The sequence below is a fragment of the Malania oleifera genome, chromosome 5 (assembly GCF_029873635.1).
Source record: "Malania oleifera isolate guangnan ecotype guangnan chromosome 5, ASM2987363v1, whole genome shotgun sequence".
NCBI classification, from domain to species: domain Eukaryota; kingdom Viridiplantae; phylum Streptophyta; class Magnoliopsida; order Santalales; family Ximeniaceae; genus Malania; species Malania oleifera.
This window is the reverse complement of record NC_080421.1, coordinates 39040487-39064946: the sequence shown is the minus strand read 5'-3', so window position 1 is coordinate 39064946 and position 24460 is coordinate 39040487.

Here is a 24460-nt window from a genome sequence, read left to right as displayed (position 1 = left end):
TGTGTACAACAAGTATGCTTCTTATCTAAGCAAATTATGTACCAATCTAATCAATACACCACCGAATTGTATGATGAAGTAGGCTCAATATGGTCTAAGTGTCTACCCTCAAATACTTATGCAAATATTGCAATTAGTGCGTGAGAGTGTAAATGATAGGATCTTGGTGTTAATATAATATTCTCAATCACAATGCATCAATGAAGATCACAAGCACACCTTAAATATCTCAACAAGTGTTTTTCTCAAAATATAAGCCTCAAGACATATTCAGATTTAGTTTATAAAAATGATTTGATCTTTGTGTTCAAGATGGTAATATCAATCAAAGGATATTGCTACAAACACCTTTAGCACATAATTAAGCAAATATCTCAACAATTTTTCTCAAAGTAAACCACAAGAGATATTTGAAAATGATTTGAGATGTATTTTTAGCAACCAAAATACAATGTGAACTCCTTGAGTTATTGCAGTGAAAATGCAGCACTCAAAAGCTCAAATGAAGTTTTCCTAAGGAAGACTTATCAATAAAGTCTCCTAGGAAAAGCTTAAATCTTTGCTCTCAAAGAAAATAATTTTAATCAACCAAGCAAGAGAGAGCAATAGCTTAATGATAAGAACACTCAAGCACAAACTTACAAAGATATTTTATCAATAAGAAATAGATAGAGTGAGTCTAGGAGGCTTCAAAATGAGTATATGAGATTTTTGAATTTCGGAGAATTTTTGCTAATCAAGATTGCTAATAGGGTACTAATATTTTCACATGGGGGGTTATATATAAAGTTCTCCAAAATTATAACTGTTCAGGACATATTAGTCTCTTTAGAAAAAGTTTAACTACGGTTAATAATTTTTTGAAGGTATTTTAACCTTGCTAAATATCGCCAACCCGAGAGCACCGGGCGACCAAACTTAAGGTTCGGCTGACCAAGTCACATTGTTCGGTTGACCGTGGGAAATTTGAATTGAGAGTTCGATCCACTGTACTAAGGGTTTTAAATTTAATTTTTTCCAATTCCACGCCGTTCAGTCGATCAGGTGATTTTGAAGTAGGTAGTTCGGTCAACGGGGCAATTGGCATTTCCCATGTGGGGGATCAGTTGACCAGGGCGTTGCCCATATATTTTTGGTCGACCAAGAGGTCAAACCGCTAAACTTGGCAAGGTTTGATCGGCCGTGCTATGGTCAAAACGTTGACCTCTGACTGGTTCAGTCGACTAAATGCTTTTATACATTCCGGTTTGGTCGACTTAACATGCATTTTTAATGCATTTTGGTTCTAATCCCCTTATACATTAACCCTATTCATATAAGCACATTCGTTTATGCATACATGTGGGTCCTAAGGTCATTCTACTTTTTTTTTAGTTTACCTATCATATCATGCATATAATGTATTTGATTATTATAGACCATTTTTCTCCTAATTACTATTACAGACCCGCATTACATAAAATGAATTTAAAAATACAACACAAATATGGTCTTCAGGTTCTTCAAGCTCTACTTCATGTGCCATCATTTTGATTTGCTAAATATATAACTGTACATATCCTTAGATAGTCGTTAAATACAACAAGTATTTGTCATTATCAAAACTAGGTTTGACCTATAAGATCAACATTCTCTCCCTTTTTGATGATGACAAATACACCATGCAAATACTGGGTATAGCCTTAGAAGGTGTTGACCCTATAGGTCATATCCCGTTTTGATTGTGACAATTACTCTGGAATTTAATGGTTGATGAGTTTGTGTGTAGAATCAATTGGAAGTTTCATATGGTGCACGCACATGGACTTGAAAGAAACTGAAAACCCAAAGTGTTTATATTGTAATTTATATTTCATATTTTTCAGGGTCTGTAATATTAATTATGATCTGTATTAACTAATGCATTGCATGCATGACAATACAAATAAGTTCAATGACCATAGTTTGACCATAGGGAACCACAAGACCGTTGGTATCACCTTCGGTCGATTGACATCGGATTTTTTTGGACTTAATGCTTAAAGCCATAAATCGACCATAGGATCCATAATATTTCTTGAAAATGGCCCCCATAATCTTAGTATTGATTATTATATGAATAGGAGTAACTTTATAAGAAGAAAACGACAGAAATGCACAAAAAGGGCATGTTTGGTCGACCGAACTTCTACACACATAACCCTTCGGTCAACCGAACCTCCACCGGGTCAACATGTTGACTGCTCGGTCAATCAACCATAAGTGTATAGGCAAGACCAGGTCGATCGAACCTACCCGAGTCAACAAGTTAACCGCTCAGTTGACCTACCAGAATTATATAGGCAATGCCCTAGTCGACCGAACCCCCACGTGGGAATTTCCAACTACCCAATCGACCGAACCTCGTAGTTCAAAATGTCCCAATTAACCGAACCGTGCAGATTTTGGAAAATCGCCTTTGGAACCTTCATGTCAGGTCAACCATCCTTCTAGTCTAAATTTCCACTAGTCGACCAAACCCAGCCACTTGGTCAACCGAACCTTAAGTTCAGTCAACTGGTGCTCTCGGGTTGGCAAAAATTATCGAGGTTAAAATTGCTGTTATTTTTATAAACCTCACTTAAGCTTTTGCAAAAATCACTTATATAACCCGAACGATTATAATTTTGGGGAAGTCTATATGTACCCCCTCATTGGCAAAAAATAGTGTGAGATTAGCAAACATAATTAGAAAATATCCTCTGAATTTCAAAAGCCATATTTTTCATATTCAAGCTTCATGCTCCTATTCTTACTCATCCATATTGCAAATACCTCTTAGTAAGAGTGTCTTGTGTTCATCTAACCAAGCTTAAACTCTCTGTTGCATGTTTTGATTGAGATTTATTTTTTGTAGAGAGTAAGCTTCAATTTTTTTCTAAGAGACTTCATTTATAAGTCTTCCATAGGAAAACTTCTTTGAGCTTTCGGGTTTTGCATTGTCATTGCAATACTCAAGTAGTTCATATTGGATTTTGGTTGCAAAAAATTATTTTACAAATCATTTTCAAAATATCTCTTGTGCTTATCTTTGAGAAATACATTTTGAGATATTTGCTTGAGTGTTAAAGATCTTTGTTGCTATATCTTGTGATTGAGATTATCTTCTTGATATAAAGATCAAATAAATTTTACAAACCATTGTTGAATATCTCTTGTAGTTTATTTTGAGAAAAAATATTTGTTGAGATATTTAAATTATGGTTTTGATCTATGTTGCTGCATTGTGATTGAGACTATTTTTTTGACACAAAGATCTTATCACTTACACTCTCACATATTGACTGCGTTGTTTGCAAAAATCTTTGAGAGTGGACTCTAAGACCGCATTGAGCTTATCTTATCATATCATTCGATGGTGTATTGATTACAATGGTACATAATCTGCTTAGTTGAGAAGCATTTTGGTTGTACATAAATTTTATTGTAAATCTATTGTATTCTAGGTGTGGCCTAAGGTGGGCTGTAATCCAACCCGAAAGGATTAGTTGTAAAAGGTTGAGGTCAGCCCTGTGTTAATTGACCTGATTGTATTTAGGTGCTGGTCCACCCGTTAAGTGAGCATTAGTGGAATCCTCAGGCTTAAGAGTTAGAGGCGGGGATGTAGGCATAGTTGGGTGAACCCTGATAACATATTGTATGTCTGTTTACATTTCCACAATTTATATTCTTGCCTGTGTATGTAATAGTATGAATGGTGCGCATGATTTAAATTTCCGCATATTATATTTATTTGGGTATTTGTGATTTCCTAGAAAGACCCTAGGTTGTGAAATACTACTAATATCGGGTCAAACCTAAAGAGAAATTTTAAATACCCAATTCACCCCCCTCTTGGGAATACACCGATTCCAATAGAAGACTCCCCCTAACAATATGCATTATGTAAAAGTTTGTCAATGCAAATAATTTTTCTTAAGTGCAACCCAATTTTTGCCTCTTATCCATCTCCCCCTTTTTGCAACAATAAAAAGGGCTATGAAAGTAATAGCATTAGGCAATGGGTATAAATCATTAGTATACATTTCGCCAGCATGCCGTTTGAAAATGGGACATTTCCCAAAAGAACCTGTATAAAAATGACCTATTTTGAGTTTTAATATTAACAGTTTATCAACAACTACTTAACCCAAATAGTTTCAGTAGGATCAAGATGTAAAACATAAACACAATTATCATCATGCAGTAGATATAAGAATTATGCATTGCAAAATATTACCAATTTCATAAAGTCCAAACCAGTGAAAGATACCAATTGTTATATTAATTGTTAGACTTTGAAATTATTAGAAAGCTCCCCCTAAGTTTTTGCAAACTATGAAATATCTAGGAAGCATCTTTTCTATGCATGAGACCTAGTTCACGTCTAATTTGTATGAACCTATCTTCTGGAAGTCGTTTAGTGAAAATGTCTGCCCACTGCTCACTAGTGCATACAAACTCAAGAGCCACATCCCCTTTCTGCACATGATCACGAAGGAAATGATGTCTAATCTCAATGTGTTTAGTTCGTGAATGTGAGAAAGGGTTCTTTGAAATATTGATTGCACTAGTATTATCACATTTAATCGGTACTGTATCATAGTGCAGTGTAAAATCTATAAGTTTTTGTTTCATATAAAGAGCTTGAGCACAACAACTTCCAGCCGCAATATATTCTGCTTTGTCTGGGGATAAGGAAACTGAGTTTTGTTTCTTGGAGAACCAAAAAATGAGGGATTGTCCGAAATAGTGACTAGTGCCGCTAGTGCTCTTCCTATCAACCTTACTATCAGCAAAGTCAGCATTAGTATAACTAACAATCTCAAAGGTTGTATGCTTAGGATACCATAATCCTAACTCTATAGTTCCAACTAGATACCTAAGTATTCTTTTAACTGCTAATAGATGAGATTCCTTAGGAGCGGCCTTAAACCTAGCACACATACACACACTAAACATAATATCAGGCCTACTAGTTGTAAGATATAGAAGACTCCTAATCATGCCACGATACAATTTCACATCAACAGGGATTCCTTGCTCATATATATCAAGTTTGATGGAAGAACTCATAGGAGTACCAAGAATTTTACTATCTTCCATATTAAATTTCTTTAGTAAGTCCCTGACATATTTAGATTGGCATATGAAAGTTCCATATTTAGTTTATTTAATTTGCAGCCCTAAAAAGAAACTAAATTCACCCATCATGCTCATTTAAAATTCACTTTGCATGCATTTGGCAAACTTACTGCACAACACATCATTAGTGGCTCCAAAATTGTTATCATCAACATAAATTTAAACGATAAGCATATCATCATTTTTGGATTTAATGAAAAGTGTAGTATCAATCTTGCCACGAGTAAACTCATTTTCAAGTAGAAACCCACTAAGCTTCTCATACTAAGCTGTAGGAGTTTTCTACAATCCATATAAGGCCTCAGATAGCAGGTATACCTAATCTGGATATTTATGATTTTCAAAATCGAGTGGTTATTCTACATACTCTTCTTCATTAACATAGCCATTAAGAAAAGTGCATTAAACATCCATTTGAAACAATTTAAAATTTTTAAAAGTGGAATAAGCAAGTAGCGTACGAATGGCTTTCATCCTAGCAACAGGAGCATAGGTTTCATCAAAATCAATTCTATCTTCCTTATTATAACCCTAGGCAACTAGTCTAGCCTTATTCCTTGTTACTACCCCATTCTCATCTTTCTTATTTCTATATATCCATTTGGTTCCTATAATTTTATGATCATTAGGCCTAGGAACTAGGGTCCACACTTTGCTTCTTTCAAATTGATTGAGTTATTCTTGCATGGACATCATCCAAGACTCATCCTCCATTGCTTCTTTAATATTTTTAGGTTCTTCTTAGGACTAGAAAGAAGAATGACTCACTAGGTTTTTCAAGGAAGATCTTGTGGCTACACCACAGGAAGTTTCACCTATGATTTGACCTATAGGATGGTTCCTAATGAATTTCCAATCGCAAGGCAACTCTTGAATTTCATTGTCATTGTTATTATCTTCAAATGATTTATCATTAATTTCTGAATTTTCACTTGCACTATTTTCAATGGATAACTTGTCTAAGCATTTTCTAATATCAATGTCATCTTCTTTATCTTTCATAGAAAATGGATTAGATTCATCAAATACAACATGAATAGATTCAATGACAATTAAGGTTCTTTTATTGAAAACTCTATATGTTTTACTATTAAGAGAGTAACCTAGGGAAATGCCTTGATCAGATTTAGAATCAAATTTTCCTAGATGCTCATTATCCCTAAGTACAAAGCATTTACAACCAAAAATATGAAAATAAGAAATATTAGGTCTATGATTGTTCCACTATTCGTAAGAGGTTTGATTTAGTGATGGTCTAATCAACACCTTATTCATGACATAACACGCAGTATTTATGACCTTGGCCCATAAATATTTAGGTAGCTTATGCTCATTCAACACAGTCTTACCCATTTCTTGTAAAGACCTATTATTTCTTTCTACCACGCCATTTTGTTGAGGAGTCCTAGGTGCATAAAGTTGTGTGATATGCCCTCTAGGTCACAATAATCTTCTATGCCTTCAATTTTAAATTCAGTGCCCCTATCACTTCTTATGTGAGTTATCTTATAGCCTTTTTCATTTTGAATTCTCCTACAAAGCTTAGTAAACTGTTCATATGGTTCATTTTTATATGAGAGAAATAGTACCCATGTGAACCTAGAATAGTCATCAACAATGAAAAAAGCATATGATTTTTCACCGAGACTTTGCACAGAATTAGGACCAAACAAATCCAAGTGAAGTATTTCAAGTGGTCTAGAGGTAGAAATAAATTTATTTTTCTTAAAACTAGATTTTGTTTGCTTACCCATTTGACATGCATCATAGAATTTATCTTTCACAAATGGTGTCTTAGGCAAGCCTTTCATTAAATCTTTTGTTACTAATTTTGACAACAAGTCCATTCTAACGTGTCCTAAGCGCCTATTTCATAACCAACTAGTTTCATTTATTGCAAAAAAACAAGTTACTTGTTGTGAAGCTAAATTTTCAAAAGTAGTAGTATATACATTTTCATGTCGGTCTGCAATGAAAAGAATTTTATGTTCTGATTTATTTTCAACTTTGCATTTATCATTTTCAAATGAAACCTTATATCCTTTATCACATAATTGACTAATGCTTAACAAATTATGCTTCAAGCCATCAACTAATAGAACATTATCAATAATTAGAGAAGGATCCTTACCAACCACACCTATGCCAATGATGTGTCCCTTTGCATTTTTGCCAAACGTCATGTACCCTCCATCCTTAGGAGTGATCGAAGTGAATTTGACCTTGTCACTAGTCATGTTTCATGAGCACCCACTATCTAGGTACCACCTTTCCTTGGCAGAGGAAGATCTCAAGCACACATACAAGATAGACTAAGTGATTGACGATGGTCCCTAAATTCTATTGGGTCCATGGGTCTTAGCGACTGGATCACCCTTAACTGCCCACACCTTTCTAATTTTCACATGCTTATTCCTAGGTAGACAATCAAACTGAATATGGCCAATTTGTTTGCATTTAAAACATTTCATTTTACACTTAGGATCTTTAGGTGGGATTTGAGATTTTGATTCACGTGTGAAATTTCCCAAGTAAAGAATAGGTCATCTAACATTTTTAATACCATTAAAATCTAGATCCTTTTTACTTAGGGAATTTATTTGGGCACCAAGTAGTTTTTCAAAATTGCGTTGGCCCTCGGTGAATTTGAAAACAATTTTGGAGCTATCCTCCAATTTTTTCCCAAGCTCAGCAATAGTTACATTTTTTTCTTTCAAAATCGAAGCATGAGAGGTTTTTGCAATTCCAAACAATTTTGACCAATTTTCACATTTCTTTTTCAAATAATCATTTTCTTTTGTCATTTTATTCAATAGTTTAGAGACATTAATATATTCAAATTACAATTCTCTAAAAGTAGGCATGTTATCAGATTCACAATCATCAGAAGAATAATATGAAGATAAAGAGCAAGAAGACGATACCTCATCATCATGTGCCATCAAGCACATATTAGCAACCTCTGAGTCACTACAATCTAAGTCTGAGTCACTGCTACTTAGTTTATCCCATGAAGTCCCCGCTTTCATAGCTTTGTTCTTTTTCCTAGCATCCTTTTTCTATAGTGGGCAATCTAGTTTGATGTGCCCAAACTTGTTGCAATTGTAGCACATGGGAGCATTTGATTTTTCTTTTCTTTTACTGGACTCTCCCTTCTCAGATGTAGACTCCCTATATCTTTTGTATGGTTTTCTATTCTTCCCAAAAAATTTGCTGATTTTTCTAGTTAATATGGTCATATCATCCTTAGAATCAGATTCGCTACATTCACTCGATGTATTAATGGAAGTTTTCATTGCAGTCACCTTCTTCACCCTATTATGTTCATTAAGTCTCTCATTTATAGCTAGTTCATACGTGATTAGTGAACCTATCAATTCATCTAATGTCATGACCTTAAGGTCTCTACCCTCAGAAATGGTCGTAGCCTTAGCTTCCCAAATATGAGGCGAGCCTCTAAGGATCTTCCTAATCATCTCATATGTAGGATAGGTCTTACCTAATGCATACAGTGAGTTTATAATGTGTGTGAATCTAGTGTACATACTCTTAATGGACTCACCTACATTTATTCTAAAAGCCTCATATTCACTAGTCATCATATCTATCCTACTATCTTTTACATCCCTAGTGCCTTTATATGTGACTTCTAATTTATCTCAAATTTCTTTTGCAGTAGCACTTGCCATTACTCTATTAAACTCATTCACATCAAGACCACAATACAAATTATTTATAGCATTGGCATTCAAACTAATATCTTTCATACCATCATCATTCTATTCTTCCTCAATTTTAGGAACTCTAGACTCACCCCCTGTTTTCATAGGAACATAATTTAACTTTGAGACAATCCTCCACACCTTCCAATCTATATTTTGAAGGTAGATGCACAACCTCTATTTCAAGAAGGTGTAACTAACACCACTAAAAACCTGAGGTCGTGTGGAAGATGGTCCCTTAGGGAAAGGGGTCACGGTGTTATGAGCTATCTAAGATCTTTTGAAAATTAACTATTAAGTCTATGCTACGTGGCTTTGATACGAATTGTTAGCTTTACCGTAATCCTAAGGGATGGGGTGAATTGGTATATTCAAAAATGATGCCCTAGGTCAGTCCCCTAATTGCAATATTACACAACCCTAAGGTCAATCTAGAACAGATAATTTAAATTAATTTAAATATTCAAAAAAAGTTAAATTGCATAATTAAATAAACCAAACATGCACAAGAAAGCTATAAATAAAGATGACACTCAGAAATGTTATCGAGGTTTGGCAAACTACCTACGTCCCCGCCTTGGCTAACAAGCACAAGGATTACCACTATAAGGCTCACCTAACGGGTGGAGCGGCACTTAAACAAACAGGTCAATTAGCACAGGGCTGACCTTAACCTTTACAACCAATCCTTATTGGGCTAGATTACCGCCCCAGCAGGCCATGCCTAGAATAATACAGATTTCCCAAACAAATTTGCTTACAACAAGTATGCTTCTTATCTAAGTTGATTATATACCAATCTAATCAATACACCAACAAATGATATGATAAGGTAAGTTCAATATGGTCTAAGGTCTACTCTCAAATATTTACGCAAATATTGCAATTAGTGCATAAGAGTGTAAATGATAGGATCTTAGTGTCAAAATAATATTCTCAATCACAATGCATCAATGAAGATCACAAGCACACCTTAAATATCTCAACAAGCGTTTTTCTCAAAATATAAATCTCAAGAGATATTCAGATTTAGTTTATAAAAATGATTTGATCTTTGTGTTCAAGATGATAATATCAATCAAAAGATATTGCTACAAAGACCCTTAGCACATAAGCAAATATCTCAACAAATATTTTTCTCAAAGTAAACCACAAGAGATATTTGAAAATGATTTGAGAAGTAGTTTTAGCAACCAAAATACAATGTGAACTCCTTGAGTTATTGCAATGAAAAGGCAGTACTCAAAAGCTCAAATGAAGTTTTCCTAAGGAAGACTTATCAATAAAGTCTCCTAGGAAAAGCTTAAAGCTTTGCTCTCAAAGAAAAAAATCTTAATCAACCAAGCAAGAGAAAGCAATAGATTAATGATAAGGACACTCAAACACGCACTTACAAAGATATTTTAGCAATAAGAAATAGATAGAGTGAGTCTAGGAGGCTTCAAAATGAATACATGCGATTTTTGAATTTTAGAGAATTTTTGCTAATCGAGTACTAATTTTTCAAATGAGGGGGTATATATAGAGTTCCCCAAAATTATAACTGTTCAGGACATATTAGTCTTTTTAGAAAAAGTTTAACTAAGGTTAATAATTTTTTAAAGGTATCTTAACCTCAGTGAATATCGCCAACCGAAGAGCGCCAGTCAATCAAACTTAATGCTCGGTTGACCAAGTCACACTGTATGGTCGACCATAGGAAATTTGAACTAAGAATCCAGTCGATCATACTGAGGGTTTCAAATGCGATTTTTCCAATTCCACACCGGGCGGTCGGCATTTCCCACGTTGGGGATCGGTTGATCTGGGTGTTGCCCATATATTTCTGGTTGGTCGCCCAAGGGGTCAAACCATTGACCTAGTGAAAGTTCGGTCAATCAAGTTGTATAAACTTGGCAAGGTTCGGTCGATCGTGCTATGGTCAAAACGTTGACCTATGACTGGTTCGGTTGACCGAATGCTTTTATACATTCCAGTTTGGTTGACTGAACATGCCTTTTTAATGCATTTCGATTCTATTCCCCTTACACATTAACCCTATTTGTATAAGCACATTTGTTTATGCATGCATGTGGGTCCAAAGGTCATTCTAGGTCTTTTTTAGCTTACCTATCATATCATGCATGTAATGCATTTGATTATTACAAACCATTTTTCTCCTAATTACTATTACAGACCTGCATTACATAAAATGAATTTAAAATACAACACAAATATGGTCTTCAGGGTCTTCAAGCTCTACTTCATATGTCATCATTTTGATTTTCCAATTATATACCTGCACATATCCTTAGATAGCCATCAAATACAACAAGTATTTGTCATTATCAAAACTGGGTCAACACATTGCTGACAAAATGATTATATTTTCTTATGGATATTTTATATTATATTTTATTTATTGATTGAACTACTAATTGCATGCTTGATTTGAATGTCTCTTGCATGGCTAATGCAGTGATGTGAATTGCATGCTCGTAGTGGATATAGGTTCTCGCATGCTCAAATTGATTGGTATCTACATGATGCTGATTATTTTAAATTGCTTCCTTGAATCTAAGTTTCAGGTACATGGTAAAATGGGAAAACTTCTAATTTACGGACGGCATGCTGTCGAAATTTCGATAGAATTTTTCCTAAAATTGAAATCATGTAATAAGATAATAATTTAATGCATACTAAAATATTTTTAAAAGGATGAGTGAATCATAAAAGAATATTAATTTTCATCCTTAGTTGAAAATGCATGCAAAATATCTAAATTGTTTAGTACAGGTAAAATCCAAGCCACTATATATTTTGAATACATTTACACATTTTATTTGTGTCTTAGGATGAACTTAGTTCATGGACACCATTTGGTTCATATCTTTGGGTTATGTACTCTTACTCGAGACCTAAATGGTAAAGCATCATCCTTGTAATCAAATGTGGCATGCCTTGATGATTGTCCATAAACTAGAAAAATTGCAGGACTTAGGAGGAGGGAAAGAAGAACATCGAGATCTTTATGAGGTTCGGCTTATCCCTAGCCCACGTTCTCGCCTTTGGCCAATACCACCAAAGGATTCCACTAGACACTCCTTTCCAGGCAGAGCAAACCTTTTACAATTCCCTCTTTTACAGGTAGAGATCTCTCTCCAAGCGATACCCCACACTTGGTTGCAAAGATCCAATAGCCCTGAACCATTAAGAAACAAGAAACAATAGAAGAGAACTTGTGTACAAGAGACACTCTCAGATAGAGTAGGTTAGTACAACAATCAGCACAATATAATTCAAAGTAAATTCAATATAAAGAAATTGAAGCTCAGTGAAACTCTATCACTAGATTAATCTTCCTTTGATTCAAAGATTCAAACTTTAAAGCACAATTTTGTGTGATATTATTAGAAAGATCTCAGTTGAGATACGAGAAAGATGTGAGCAAGAAAGCTTTTGAGAATTGAGAGCACTTGGGAGTATTAGATTGCTGAAAATATTTCTTGGAAATTAAAATCCTTGTCTTGGGGGCTATTTATAGAGTTTAAAAACTTAATTCCTTACTCCCCATGTTTACTTGGAGTGTTGGTCAAGTTTAGAAAAATAATTGGAGCCCAAGAAACCAAATGTAAAAATTTTACCATTAGTATTTTTAAAAATCTCGTAAGTGGTAGTTGCCTGACACGACTAGTTAGACGCCTGTCTCAGTTAAATTCAAAAGTTAGAGCACTGACAGTCGCTTATCAAAATTCAGGCAAGCACCTTAGATGACAAGGCAGATGCCTGTCAGGCTACCATCAGACGCTTGGCACCTTCCTGTCTTCCAATTCCTAGAAAAAACACACAATTTTAGTCAGTCGGTTGGGAGTTTTGGGTAGGCGCCTGAGCTTTCAAAAACACTTGTTTTTTAAGATTTGACTTTGAAAACGCTTTTTCATTTGAGACTTTCATTATTTATAACTTTGGAAATCATATTTCAAGCTCTTCAAAAATGGTTTCATAAGATTTTAATTTGTCCTAAAGAGCTTCAAAACTTTTTATATTGATTTTTACATGAAGTACTTACATAAAAACTACCTTAAGACTCTAAATCCTTCAACTTTTGTAGTGTTCATGCATGTCCTTGCTTTGGGTCCTTTATTTGAGCTTCATAATCTTTCAAACTTTAAGCTTTCATAGAATATGTCAATCTTTGAACTTTAACAACCTTTGAGCTAAGCTTTGAACCACTTGTTCGTATGATTTCATTTGCTTGAACTTGAACTTTCTTACATTTGATTCCTAAAACATTTCAACGTGGAAACATCCAATTACCTTGATTTGTTATCATAAAAATAAGAGTCATAAGCCTTGTTAGGCCAACAATCTCCCCTTTTTTGATGATGACAAATCTAGAGCAAAAAGAGAGGATACCTTAAAAGGCTCCTCCTTACAATAAGCACGTATGTAATAAAGTTTCAGTACTCAAACATAGATTGCAAGATTCATTTATATCAAATAGTCAAGCAAGGTTCTTTAAGTATACATTTTTAAGCATACAATTTAACTAAGTAGTATCATGTTAACAAAGTAGTATCTTTTTTTTTTTCAAAACAACTTCTTTTGCTCTCACAATGTTTCTCCCCCTTTTGACATCACTCAAAAAGAAAATTAACAAACAAAGCCAACATCGGAGCATTTAATATAAAATATTATATCCGTCCATAGTAATACATGTATAAACAAAAGTCTGGAAAAACAAACCAAACTAGTATCATATGTCAATACTACCAAAAGCTAAGATTAGAACAACATCTTACAGCAACAAGAGATCACAAGATAGTTAAGATCAAGCATCATCTTTATTTGTAGTCTCATCAAGAGATCAAAAGATAGCTAAGATCAAGCATCATCTTTATCTGTAGCCTCATCGGCAGTTTCTTCATAATCTTCTTTAGATGCATCATCATCATCTTCCTTGTCCTCAGAATCATCATCAAATGCAGCATTACTAGAGGGAGCTGAGCAAATGTCCATGGATGCTACACCTTTGGAAGAGCTAGCCAAATTCTTCTCTATTTAATCTAAACACTGAGTAATGGAAAAACAGTGGGTTTCCACAATGGTAACTTTCCTTAAGAGAATTAAGACCAGATTATATCCTTTCACTAAAGTTTAGGTAATGAGTATAAAATGGTAGAAACCAAGATGGTGTATCTGAGTCTTGTGGAACAGAAGGAGCTTGCTCAAAAGACTGAGGAGGAGGCTCAGGTGTTGGCTGCCTATGACCTCTGTGAAACCACCCTTGAATGTACTTCTTATAACCCACTAGCGTAAGAGTTGTGGCAAAAAATATGTCATAATGGGTCTTCCAAAAAAAATTAAAGGATGGTGTGAGGATGTGATGATGAGCAAAAACTAAATTCAGCATCCCAGCATAAGGAAGAATGATGCGATAAACTTCTTCCTTCATGATCATCCATTTGATGATAAGGCTTGGTAGGTCCAACTTTTTACCTTTCAAAATGCACCATATGAAAAAACAGTCAAGAAAAGAAACATGGTCATGTGAACCGGTGCAAGGTAGGATGTAGTAGGTGATTAGTTTATGCAAAATCAAAGCTTGGAGGTTCAAGTTTTTATAAAGTGGGGGATTTCCAAAGTAAATAGGTTCATCGGTCATAACGAGTGGTAAGAAATCCTGTGGAGTAAACCATTATTCCATAATCCACTTCTTTTCATCAGGCCTACATTCAAAGTCACCAGGCTTGATACGAAGGATTTTCCATAGCGACAGTGGAGTGAGGTGAATGGTTTGTCCTAAAATATTAGTTGAAAATCCAACTTCTTGTTTCTTCATATTGGCATGAAAAATTTTAACCAAATTTGGATAATATCCAGTGGCCTGATATGTGATGAATTTTTGCACCCAATATCTTTGAAAAGAGATATAATTTTTGGAAAATTAAAATTGAAGAATGAAACATTAAGGACTTTACCAAGAATTGGATCCATCAATTGGATTTGATTTCGTAAGAGTGTCTTGGCCTGAGGAGTGGTTAGTCGTTTTTCAACCTCGTCGTTGTCGATACATCAGGAGGAGGAGGAAGGTTTGTTCCCATTTATCTTAGTTCATGGCATGATTTTGTGAGGAGAAAGACTGAAAAACCCTAACGTATATGAAAGGCGGAGGGTGTAGGGTTTTCATTTATCACTAAGGATTTAAGGAAATTTTCAAGAAAAAAGGTCAGTTTATGGAAGGAGAAGGTGTTTTAAGGAGGAAAGGAGTAGAGTCAGACGACTGGTGGAAGTGAAAATAAAGGGTCTTTTGTGTTTTTAAAGGCAACCTGTTGCGAGTCAGGCACCTGGCACTCGAGGAGTCAGGCACCTGATAACCCAAATTTCATTAGGCAGTAACCTGCTAGGCGCCTGACCTTCAGGTGTCAGTTGCCTCTCAAGCAGGCTTTCTGATTTTCATTTCTATACAACTTCTCGAACATGTAGCAACCCTAATTCATGTCTAATAAATATAAACTGATCCAATGAAAGTGGTTTAGTGAAGATATCAGCTACTTGATCATTTTTATTAACGAATTCAAGAGTTATATATTCTTTTAGTACGTGATCTCTTAAGAAATGACGTCTAATATCGATATGTTTTGTTCTTGAATGAGATACTGGATTTTTTGATATATTTATAGCACTAGTATTATCACACTTAATTGGGATTGTTGTATATTCTAAGTTATAGTCTTTTAGTTATTGTTTCATGTATAATGTTTGTGCACAACAACGCCCAACAGCTATGTATTTAGCTTCAGTTGTGGATAAGGCTATGGTGTTTTGCTTTTTAGAGAACCAAGAGACTAGTGAGCGTCCTAGAAAGTGGCAAGTGCCACTAGTGCTCTTTCTATCTATTTTACATTCTGCATAGTCCGCATCTAAGTAGCTAGTCATTTTGAATCTGGTGTCCTTAGGATACCAAACTCCTAAGTCCATGATGCCTATCAAGTATCTTAAAATTCTATTAACAGCTATTTGGTGTGATTCTTTGGGTGCTAATTGGAAACAGGCACACATACACATACTAAACATTATGTCGGGCCTACTACCTGTTAGATATAGTAAACTTCCAATCATTCCTTTATAATACTTCATATCTATCGGTTTTCTTTTTTCATCTTTATCAAGGCTAATGGAAGTGCTCATGGGGGTTCCTATGGGTTTACTATTTGTCATATCGAATTTTTTAATCATATCTTTTATGTATTTTGATTGACTTATAAAAGTCTCATTCTTTGCTTGTTTAATTTGTAGTCCAAGAAAATTGTTTAATTCCCCCATCATAATCAAATTCTTCTTACATACATTTTGCAAATTCTTTACATAGATTTTCATTTGTAGCACCAAATATTATATCATCTACATAGATTTGAATTAAAAGCATATCATCTTTCTTAGTTTTGATTAACAAAGTATTATCAACTTTTCCTCTTGAAAACCCCTTCTCTGTTAAAAATCCACTAAGTCTTTCATACCAAGCCCTAGGGAATTTTTTAACCCATATGAAGCCTTAGTTAATATAAACACATAATTAGGATTTTTTATGTCTTTGAATCCGGGGGGTTGTTCAACATATACTTCTTCATTAATATAACCATTTAAGAAAACACTTTTAACATCCATTTGATATAATTTAAATTCTTTATGTGATGCATAAGCTAAAAGCATTCTTATAGCTTTTGTTATAGGGACAAAAGCTTTGTTTCTAACTACTATACCATTTTCATCCTTCTTGTTTAAAAATATCTATTTAGTTCTGATAATTGAATGATTTTTGGGTTTGAGAACTAATTGCCATACTTTGCTTCTTTCAAATTGATTTAACTCCTCTTGCATAGCAATTATCCAAGAGTCATCTTTAAGGGCTTCTTCAACATTTTTAGGTTCATCTTGAGGTAGGAAAGTATAATGATTATATAGATTCTTTAATGAAGATCTATTGGTTATACCTCTAGAAGGTTCTCCTATAATTTGATCTTGAGGGTGATTTCTTATATACTTCCATTCTCTTGGTAATTCAAGATTTTCTATAGGAATATCTTTTGAAGTTTCTTCTTTATTTTCTTCTTTTTCTTCCTTGATTTCTAGATCATCCTCTCTTTGTGAAGTATCATCCTTTTCTTCATTCTTAATTTCTTTCATGAAAAGATTTGATTCATCAAAATTTACATGGATTGATTCAATGATGGTTAGTGTTCTTTTGTTATAGATCCTATAAGTCTTACTATTTGTAGCGTATCCTAGGCAAATTCCTTCATCTAACTTAGCATCAAATTTTCCTAAGTCATCTTTGTTATTAAGAACAAAACACTTACATCCAAAAACATGGAAGTAAGCTATGTTAGGCCTTCTTCCTTTCCATAATTCATAAGGTGTTTTGTTTAGGCTTGAGCTAATGGAGACCCTATTTATTACATAGCAAGCTATATTTATGACTTTAGCCCAAAAATACTTAGGTAGATTATTTTCATTTAGCGTAGTTTTTGCCATTTCTTGAAGGGTTCTATTTTTCCTTTCAAGAACTCCATTTTGTTGCGGAGTTCTAAGTGCTGAGAAATTATGGCTTATTCCATGTTCATTAAAAAAAATTTCAACATTTTATTTTTAAATTCTCTTCCTTGGTCACTTCTTATGTTTCAAACATTGTATCCTTTCTCATTTTGAAGTTTCTGGCATAGATTTATTAACATGTCACAAGCTTCATCTTTGTTGGCTAGAAACAATACCCATGTGTATCTAGAGAAGTCATCAACAATCATGAAGGCATATTGTTTTCCTCGTAAGCTTTGAGTTCTAGTAGGACCAAATAAATCTAAATGTATTAGTTATAAGGGCCTATTAGTTGATATGTGTTTCTTTTTTTTAAAGCTTGTCTTGATTTGTTTTCCAAGTTGGCAAGCATCACAAATTTTATCTTTAATAAACTTTGTATTAGGTAAGCCTTTTACTAAATTCTTCTTTGATAGTTTAAATAGAAGGTCCATGCTTGCATGTCCAAATCTTCTATGCCAAAGCCAACTATTTTCACTTAGGGCAGCCAAGCAAGTTACATCTTGAGATGTTAAACTATCAAGATTTATGCAATACACATTGTTCATTCTATGAGTTGTGAATAGAATTTCATATTCTTAGGATTTTGTATTATGCCTTTGTCTTTCTTAAAGATTATGTGAAACCCTTTGTCACGAAGTTGACTAATACTTAAGAGATTATGCTTTAGACCATCTACTAGCAAAACATTATCAATGGTAAGTGAGGATTATTTACCTATCTTACCGATTCCGAAAATTTTGCCTTTTGCGTTGTCATCGAAGGTTACATATCCTCCATCCTTTTCAGTGAGGGTAGTGAACTTTGATCTATCTCCCATCATACGTCTTGAACACCTGTTGTCCAAGTACCATTTTTATTTTGGTGGAGTAGACCTAAAGCAAACCTACAAGAAAGGATTTATGTTGTTACTTTTGGAACCCAAACTTTCTTAATTCTTTTTAAGTCTTGTCTAGTTTTAGTGTTTATCTTCCATTCATTCTTTACTTTGACATATTTCTTTTCAAGTGGACAATTAAACATTATATGTCCATTATTTTTGCACAAGTAGCAAGTAGTATGTTCATGTATGTTTGTGGATGAAGTACTTGCATAGAGTTTAGCTTGTTTTACAAAGTATCCCATGAATAAATTTTTCTTTCTTTTGTATGTAATTCCATTGTATCCTATTCCCTCTATATTGTTAACCATTCTTTGTTGTCCTACCATTTTTTCAAAGTTTTCTTTACCTCCAGTAAAGTTGTAAATAATATTTTCTTCATTTGCAATTTGACTTTTGAGGTCATTTATTTCCAACTCTTTCTTGCTTTGATTATTTTCTTGTAATTTGTTTAATTCTTGAGACATAGTGTCTATTTTTTCCATTAGTTTGTCAATATGAGATTCTTTCTCTTTTTCAGGAATTTATGAGGATTCTAGCTATTTTTTAAGATTCTCATTTTGTTGTTTCAAAGTTATGTTCCCTTTTGATGCTTTAATAAACCTATTATGAAGAGCAAACAATTCAGCTTGGAGTTCTTTGTAGGAGGGCATATTCTCACATGAATCATTACATGATTCATCACTAGAATCTTTCGAGGAGGAGTAGTAAGAGTATACGTCTTAGTTGTGTGCCATGAAGCACAAGTTTGTCATCTCTTGCTTGCTAGATTTGCTCTCCGATTCACTTGAACTTGTGTTGTCCCATGTTGCTTTCATTGCTAGCTTCTTTTTCTTCTTTTCTTTGTTGACCTTATAAGTCACACCCAGTTTTGATAATGACAAATACTCTGGTATTTAATGTCTATCAAGTCTGTGTGCAGGACCATAGTAGGAAAATCATATTGATGGAACATGGCAACTTGAAGAAAATGAAGACCCGGAATGTTTATTAATTGTTGTAATGTTATTGGGTCTGTAATAGTAATTAGGATATGGTCTGTAATAATCTCTGCATGTCATGCATGTAGGTTTTTGTAAGCTCATAAATGCCATAGATTGACCATAGAGACCGAATGACCTTAGGGCACCCTTCAGTCGACCGACGCAAGATTTTTGGGCATACTTGAAAAGACCCTAGATTCCTACACATTGTGCACAAAGTCCCCATAATCACTTACATTATCAGGGGCAAGATATTGAAATAAAATTGGTCAAAATAGGGTAAGTATGTAGGAGGTTGGGCGACCGAACCTCAGGAGTTCAAAACTCCTCGGGCGCCCGAACTTCTAGAAAGTCAGAAGTTTGACCATGCTTCGGGCGACCGAACCCAAAATGACCATATTGCCCTCAGGCGCTCGAACCCTTAGAAGGTTACTTATCACAAATTCGGGCTACTGAACTTATGACCGAGCACCCAAAGTTACGAAGAAATGTTTCTACTTTTTGTTCAGTCCACCAAACTAAGACTCGGGCTGCCGAATTGATTTAAATGGCTTTTATTCCTGTGTCCGTTCGGGCGACTAAACCATAGTTCAGCCACCCAAATCTCGGAGGGTTAAAATTAATTTAACCACAGTAAATTAGGGTTAAGTTGGGTTAATGGTGTTTTAACTATTTGAAACTTTTTTAATAATTCCCAACAAGTCCCTAACGGTTAAAATTTTACCCCTGCCTATAAATATGGGTTCATTTGTGAGGATTAGTGAGAAATTAGCCAAAAACAATTAGCAAAAATCCTCTCTATTTGAAAGTCCCACTTTGCTCAAATACCCACAAATACTCATTTCTTTGGTAAATCTGGGTATTGTAAGAGCTTAGTGAGTGTGCTTGTGATTGCTAGTATTGCTAATACTCCCAGTGTGCTTGTGTGATTGAGATAATTTTTTTGGGGAGTTTAGCTTAGGTTTATCCCACGGATTTTCATACTATAAATCTTGTGTTGGGATAACCTAGTAAGCTTAGGATATTTGCATTGTTATTGCAAGTGTCCAATAGCTTTGTTTTTGGTTGTGCAAAAATATTTTCAAGCAAGCAAAATATTTTCAAACTAGTAGTGTGCCTATTTCATTGAAGTAAATCTCCTTGAACTAGTTTGAATATCTGATTGATATCTTTGGAATATTGATGTGTTATTGATTTGTGATTTGCTTAAATTTCAAAGTATTGCTTATTTAGAACACTCTTGAACATTATTGTAATCATATCTTGTTGAATGTTATTTGCACGTATATACACATCATTGAGCTAACATCTACCTACATATTTTATGTGTACGTGATTAATTAAGTATAATGCACGTATTTGGGGTACATATATGCTTTACATGAAAGCACAATCATTGTACCAACTTGATTGAGAAAAATACTGTTGTATTTTCAAGCACGGGCCTGAAGAGGGAGACTAGCCCTGTGAAATAGTCTTGGATTGGCTTAGACCCGGTTAGAAAAGTTAGGTGTGCCATCCTGTTAAGGCATATTGGTTGAGGTCAACCCCTTGAATTGACCTGGTTGTATTGAGTGTCGCTCCACCCATTAAGTGAGCCATAGTGGAATCCTCGGACTTGCGAGCCAAAGGTGGGGACATAGGCACAGTTAGCCGAACCCCGATAACATATCTTGTGTGCACTATTTATCCCTCTGCAATTTACATTCCTACAAATGTATGTTATAGTTGGTGAATGTTGCGCATGATTTTAACTTTCGCACGTTATACTTATCTGCGCATTTGGAACTACATAGATAAACCCTAGGTTGTGAATATACTGATACTATTTAGGTCAAACCTAGGAAAAAGTTTTAATTTCCAATTCACCCCCCCCCCCTCTTGGGAATACACCAAAGCTAACATCTTGTTTGAGCTGATGGCAGTCCGGCTTAATGTGTCCGACCTTTTTACAATGATAACAAGTGGGACGTTCATTCATACTTTTGTTTTCCTTTTTATTAGTTTCACCTTTTTCATTTTTTGAACCTCTAAATTTTCTAGTGAATTTTTTATTTCTTTTGAACAATTTTCCAAGTCTTTTAGTTATAAATTCTAATTCTTCATCATCTAATTGACTGGTTTCATTATCTTCTTCACTTAAACTTTCTTTAGAGCCTTTAAGAGCTATGGATTTCTTATTTTTATTTTCAGTGTTTCTTTCTTTCATAGCCATTTCATAGGTTAGAAGTGATCCTAGGAGTTCATCTAATGAGGCTGTTTTGAGATTTCTACCTTCCGTTATGGCTGTGGTTTAGGTTCCCAAATGTGTGGAAGTCCTCTTAGAATTTTGCATATCATTTTTTTGACCTCATAGGTCATACCTAGTTTTGATAATGACAAATACTCAAGTATTTGATGGCGATCTAGTTTGTGTGTAGGTTTGTATTAGCAAATATATTGATGGCACATGAAGTAAAGCCTTAAGACTCTGAAGAATATTTTATGTTGTAATTTGTATGTTTATTCAATTCGGGTCTGTAATAGTAATTATAGGAAAAAGGTTCGTAATAATATTTGCATATCATGTATATAGGTTTTTTGTAAGCTCATAGACCTTAGAAAAGACCTTAGGTCCCTACAGAAATGCAAAAAATAGCCCCCATAATCACTTATAATATCAAGAGAATAAATTAAAGTGTAAATGGACTTAATAGAAAAAAATGTGAGAGGTCGGGCGACTGAACCCTTAGTGTTCAAAACACCTCGAGCGCCCAAAATCATGGACCCGTCAAAATGTTAACCTGAGTTCGGCAAACCGAACCAAAATGTACACACCATCCACGGTCAACCGAACCGCTGAGGTGACCATTTTCACAAACTTTGCCAACCAAACAATTAAGTTCAAAAGGGCCTCGAGTGATCGAACACATGAATTCAGTTAACCGAATTATAGACCAAGCGACCGAAATGTGAACAGAATGAAGTCACCTTAGTTCAGCATATTAAGCCCTAATTCGGGCACCCGAATGATCAAAAGTGCCTTTTTAAACTGAGTCTATTTGGGCGACCGATCCTTGGTTCAGCCACTCGAAAACTCCCGAGTTGTTTATTTTTTACCAGGGTTAAAATTGGTTAAACAAGGTTATTTTTTCTAAATGAGTTTTAAACCATTCTAATAATGCCCTATAAGTCCTTAGTGGTCCTAATTTGGGCTACTTCTATATATAGGGCCTCATTTGTGTAAATTAGCAAGAGAGTAGAGAAATAATTAGCAAAAAATCCTCTCAAACTCAAAAGGCTTATCTTGCCTATTCTTACTCAAATCCTCTTATACACTCATTCCTTTGATCAATCCTAGTATTGTGAGAGTGCTTATTGTGCTATTGCTTTGTTATAGATTACTTAATACTCTTAACACTTTGGTTATTGATTGTTTTTTATTTTGGAGAGTTAAGCAAAGAGTTAACCCATAGATTTAATTTGATAAATCCAGTGTTGGGAAAAAGTAGCTTGAGGATCTTTGCATTCTTATTGCAAGACTCCTATCGCGATATTTTTGGTGTTCAAAATATTTTACAGGCTATAATTTTTTCAAACAACACTTGTGCTTATTTCATTGAGGAAAATATTTTGAGTTAGTTTGAATGTTTGATTAGCATCTTTGAAACCTTAATCTATTATTGAGATTTTTTGTGCTTTGTTTCAAAGAAATAATTTGTTAGAACACTCTCGAGCATATTTGTGATTATATTTTGCTGAGTGTTTGCTTGCACAAAATCATATCACTGAGCCTACAATTTCCTATACTGTTGATGTGTGGTTGATTGATTACATTTGGTACATATCTGCTTGATTGAGAAGTATAATCACTGTGCTCAGTTTATTATTGAGAAATAATGTTGTAATCTAGACGTAGTCTGAGGGGGCGGTAATCCAGCTCGATAAGGATTGTATGTAAAGGTTGAGGTCAGCTCTATGCTAATTGACCTAGTTGTTTTAGGTGCCGCTCCACCTTCTAAGTGATCTTATAGTGTAATCCTTATGCTCGTTAGCCAAAGCGGGGGCATAGGTAGTTTATTGAACCTTGATAACATTTTTGGTGTTATGCTTTTTATGCTTTATTGCGCATGCTTGGTTAAATTTCTTGTGCAATTTAATTTTTTCTAAAAACATATACTAATTTATTTTATACGCATTAGATTGGCCTTAGACTTGTGTAATACTGCTATTAGTGGATTAATCTAGGGGATAAATTTTAAAATACCAATTCACCCCCCTTCCTCTTGGGTTTACAGTAAAGCTAACATAGTTCATAAGTTGAGTACGTTTTTCCTAAGACATTGAGAGAATTTATGATGTGAGTGAATCTTATATACATACTTGTGATAGATTCATCCAGGTTCATTCTAAAGGCTTCATATTCACTAGTGAGCATGTTAATTCTTATATCTCTTACATCAATGGTGCCTTGATAAGTTACTTCAATTTTGTCGCATAATTCTTTCATTGTTTTTCAAGCCATCGCTCTATTGAACTCATTTATGTCAAGGGCGTAATACAATGCATTTATCGCACTTGAGTATACTTGCAGCATTTTATGATCTAATTTAGTCATTTCTTTTTCTTCCTTAAGTACCTCTTTTCCATCCACTAGTTTAGTAGGGATTAAGTCACCATGTGTGACAACCTTCCAAGCCTTCCAATCCATTGTTTCAAGATAGATTCTCATATGTTGTTTCCAAAATGTGTAGTTAAGTCCACAAAAGATGGGTGGTCTAGTTGAGGATTGACCCTCTCCAAAGGGAGCTACTTCTATGTGTGCCACGTAGATCTTTAATAACTACTTTTTAAGATTTGTTATAACCAGGCTCCGATACCAATTGAAAGTGAAGTAGTTATCCCAAGAGGGGGGTAAATTGGGTTATTAAAAAAATTTAATTCCTTTTATGGATTCTTGAATTACTTGTTTTATCAAACAAACAGCTTTATTAATTCAATCAATTCACAAAATAATACTAAACACATCACAAGTTAATAAAAACTTAACCAATTAATCAACCAATCAATAACTCAAAATAACAAATCAAAAATACTAAATCAACCACAATTTGCAGCACTTGTGGAATTTCAGCTTTTGAGAATTTTTGCTTTGGCAGCACAGTGAGTAATTGCAAGCC